The sequence below is a fragment of the Monodon monoceros genome, unplaced genomic scaffold, assembly GCF_005190385.1.
Source record: "Monodon monoceros isolate NGI ecotype Baffin Bay Population unplaced genomic scaffold, NGI_Narwhal_1 Super_Scaffold_20, whole genome shotgun sequence".
Lineage (NCBI taxonomy): Eukaryota > Metazoa > Chordata > Mammalia > Artiodactyla > Monodontidae > Monodon > Monodon monoceros.
In genome coordinates this window covers 51470835-51475649 of record NW_021703777.1, presented here as the reverse complement: position 1 = coordinate 51475649, position 4815 = coordinate 51470835, and positions in this window count along the sequence as shown.

Genomic DNA, 4815 nt, shown 5'->3' with positions numbered 1-4815 from the left:
TCTGCTTGTAACACAGTTTATCTGTTTACCTATTGAAGGTTGTCTTGGTTACTTCCAAATTTTTGTAACTATGAATAAAACTGCTATAAATATTCTTGTGCATGTTTTTGTATGGACATAGATTTTCAACTCATTTTGGTTAAGTACCAAGGAGCACAATTGCTGGATTGTATGTAAGAGTATGTTCAGTTTTGTAAGAAACTGCCAAACTTTCTTCCAAAGTGGCCATACCATTTTGCATTCCCCGGTAGCTTTTTAGCACTTGAGAAATGTACAGGCCATAAGGAAGTGACACCACCATAGTCTCCATGGTATCAAGATCAGGTGCAAATGTTTTGGCATTTGTGTAGCATCTTTAGGGATGCTGACTTTTTAAACTTAGGGAAGACTACTATGTAGAATATACTCTTTGATGTCCTTCTAGCCTGTGTTATGATTTAAAGTTCTGTGGGACTGCTTTGAGGTGTTAGTAACTAATAATATTAATCTCATAACTTTCAGCTTCAGTTGCCTCATTCGTTGACATCCCTCCTTTCTTCCTCAGCTCTCCCCTATGCCAATTAACTAAGACCCCACTATAGCTTATGCCTACATATCCCAACAACATTAACCTGAGGCAGAAAACCCAAGTATGTTAAGAGGTTCCCAGCTGACTCCTATTTTTGTCTACTGAAAAGTGTACAGGCTGGAGGAAGGTGCTGTTGTAGCACCAACCTTAGAAATGTAGCAAGCACCTTTGGGTTTTTCAATGGATAAACCTGAGATAGTCTCTTTAACTCATCCATCATTATTTTTGCAAATAATATTATTACTCTAGTAAAATCAGCTTCATTTTTCCATTAGTTGGTCTAATAATTAGGTTTTGAATTTCCAGACTTTCCTTTGAACTTATTCTCTTTCAGACTTTCCTTGTTTCTAAGTGGATTTGTATTTAGATTTCTCTCCCCACTGTCTTTAATCTTCAGATTAAAAATCTATAAGATGTCTTTCGATTTGGCTTCTCTCTAAATCAGGACCTCAGAAATTCCAACTTTAGCTCAAAATACCACAGTTCATGGATAAGTTACGGAGCCTAAAAGGTAGCATCTTTATTCAAGCTTAGATGTCCCAGGCATGTACTTATGCAAACAGTCTTGACACTCTTACTGTCTCTCCTCTTTTAGCCCATGAGCCCCTGATCATTTTCATTAGTATGTATTTAGATTTCAGTGCGACATTTGGGATTTTTTTCCGTTTATTTAATTTAGTGACTTCAGGTGTGGGAGGAGTCTCCTGAACTTGGAAAACAACAAAATCAGTTTTAAAAAGTTAATCAGTTAAATCTTGATTACTAATGGATATGAAAGAACAGGCTTATGGATAATTAAAATTGTTGAACCAAATGTCATGTTTATCATGAAATTCTAATCCTTTTATTTCTGTGAGCTTTCAAAAATAGATATTGTATATGATTTTTAGTTTTATCTCTATTGTTTCCCATTAGGCAAATTCAACAAAGAAGGGCTTTGATCAGAAAAAAATAACCATGGATATCTAACAAGGCTTTTTGGAAGTACCCAGACCTCTTTTGTGAGGTCCATGAAAGAAAAAGGAGGAAAGGGACAGTCCTTGTAGATCAAATAAAAACAAAAAAAAGGAAATGGGAGATTTGCTTGTTGGCCTTATTTCCAAATATCCCTATGGGTTTGGAATGTGCTCATTTAAGGGATATAGGGAAAAGGTTTTGATTTAGAGGAGGTCCTGAAATGTCAGGGACTTGCCTTACTGTAATTTGATTGCTTCTGGTGTAGGCAGAGAGCAGGAGATCTTTAGAAACATTCAAGAATGTGCAAAGCAGGACCAGCACAGATTGTAAAGCAGTGTAAAAGAAGGTGACCTGGGGGAAGCAGTTAACAACTGAGAACTGAGGTGTCTTTCCTTCATAGAAATCATAATTAACCTCTATTAATTTATTCCTTCATTAAACACAATATATACAGCATATTGTCCTAAATACTGTAGGGAATACAAAAATGAGCAAAGCAGTCTTTAATGGAACTTAAAATGTTTGCAGAGATAATAAATTTACATATAAGCTGTAATACAGAGTAAAGTATGAGGAATGCTCTAGGGGAAGAACAAAAACATTCAAAAAGAGTAATTTTGTCTGGGATAAAAAAGGTATTCTCAGTAGAAGTGATATTTGAGCTAGATCTTATAGAGTGAAGAGAACATTGCATGCCCCACTATATATGTGTTCAGGAAATAAAGAGTAACATTCAGTATTATAAGAGCACTGAGTACAAGTGAAACAAAAATTTTATTCGTTGTTGGCAAATTGTAAAGGACCTTACAAGCTATGGTGATGTGAATTTAGACTCTATTTGTCAGGCAAAGGGGAAATCAGTGAAGATTTGAGTGCGTGAGAATAGCATTATTGAATAGCATTATAATCTAGCTACAATTTGCTAAATGCAGTAGAGAGAGGTTGAAGGTGGGGAACGCAGTGGGAAGAGGTGAGATAATAACAATATGGCGTTAATAATAGTGAATGATCATTCCAGAATGTGTTATAGGAACTGCGGATTCACAATCTAACTGACTTGTTAGATTGTGAAATCAGTTTAGTTGGTGGGGCAAGCATTTAAAAATATGAAATAGAATAGAATAGAAATATTAGATTTTATTGTATTTAATAAGGTAGGTATTGTTTTATGAAACTTCTGTTTCATTTTTTCATACATAGTATTTTGTTACATATTTATGGAGCTGTGATGTAAAATATATTTCTTGCTGTGGATTGTGGTCAAGATAGAGAAACTCTACTAGAGGGTATATTCATAGAAAAGCTATCTTCATAGTAGTGGTTGATGGTTCTCTATGAATATACTGTAGGCAGGGGTATGAGAGAAACACTAGGCACATTGTGTGTGGGAAGATCACTCTGTATTTGAAATAGCCACTGACTAAAGCATCAGTCACTTATTCTGCTGTTTCTTTTAGGAACATGATAGTGAACATACAGTTTGACCAGGAGACTATAGTTTTTGAATGCTCAGTGTCATAATTTTGAGATATCGCTGGCATTTCTGAAAATAATCAAATGTCTTTGGAACAGTAGTTCTCAAAAGGGAACAAGTTCACCCCTTAGGAGACATTTGCCAATGTCTGGAGACATTTTTGGTTATCATAATTTGGAGGGAAGGAGTGTATTTCAGGCATCTAGAAGGCAGAGGTCAGGGGTGCTGCTAAAATTCTACAGTGCATGGAGTAGCCTCTTAAAACAAAGAACTATCCAGACCAGAGGGTCAAAAGTGCCAAAGTTGAGAAATTCTGCTTCAGAGTGACCCAAACTAGTTATTTAAAAGAAATGTAATTTTTAACAGAAGTTGAAAGAAAGGTTCATGCTATTGGCCTAACACAGATTCAATGAGATTATTTGTAGAATGCTCTGATCACCAACTTTATTATTAGATTTTAAATAATATATCAGTATTTGTTTACACGTGACCCAGGATTAAGTGCTTCACAAAACAGTTTAGAAATATAAAGTTATAACTCTAAGATCATTTCTTGAACCTTAACACTAGAAATCAGAATTATATCTTGCCACCATAATATCGAATAATTTATATGCCTATGTATATTTTTATATAAGAAAAAGCAGCTTTATCTTGAAGTGAGTTCAGAGAATTGGCAGCCAGCCGCCTAAGTGAATCACACCGTTTAAAATTCAATTTAAAACAGATTCAATAGAACTCACTGAAATTTTTATACAGCTGATGATTCAATAAATATGGACAATCATAAAGATACTTTGTAAGAAAAGGGCCTGTGAAATTTGTACCTAGGTTCTAGGCCCACTGGGGATACACATTACCTACAGCTTCACAAAGTTATTTACTTTTCCTGGCTTCAGTTCTTTGAACCCTAAGTGTACTGGCCCACATGACGTGTAGTCTCTCCTAAGCTTTAAAATTCTGTGAGTCTAAGTTATGGATCAATTTTTATGGTGAATAAATTTTAAATCTCTTTTAGATTATTTTAGGATTTTTAAAAAATTTATTTTATTTTTGGCTGCGTTGGGTCTTCGTTGCTTTTAGGATTATTTTTATGCCTTATTAATAGCACATGGGGGAGATTGTTATAAAATCACTCAATTTTCTAACAGTTTGGCTTATATCTGGACTGCATGAGTAAACGACGCCCCACCTATAAACCCTGATGTTTAGTCAGCATTGTCACACAGAGTAACAGTTTCCACAAAATCTTCATTTAATTGTATCATGGAATACATGAGCCTGACTCACCTAATGTCTTCATGAGACACTTAGGGGGTTCATTTAATCACTTTGTTCATGTGTTCTGTATGGTTGGTCCTCAAAATTTATATTTATTAAATTAAAACAAAAACTATTGTTTCATGGTTGCAATAGGCTGTTGCTGCAAGCCTTAGGAGATAATTGGCTGCAGCAATACACAGGAATAAACTTTTTCTTTCTGTGTGGAAGGATAATGCTCATTAATTCTTCAACCTATTAACAAATTCTCATTTTTTCTAGGCATTTAAGCGTACAACAATAATGTACAAAGCTGCCTCCTGGTGGTCCAAACATGTAAACGCATCTATAAAATATCCAATTTTTGTGCCATTTTTTTCGGACTGCTCATGAAGTTACTATCACCTTCCCCCCAATTTTTGTAACAAAAATACATCTTTGATTAGCTAATTACCATATATATTCATTAAGCAGGCTTTTTCTGGGTATATCTGAAGGTAGGGATAATCTGTGTGTGTGTGTGTGTGTGTGTGTGTGTGTGTGTGTGTGTGTGTGT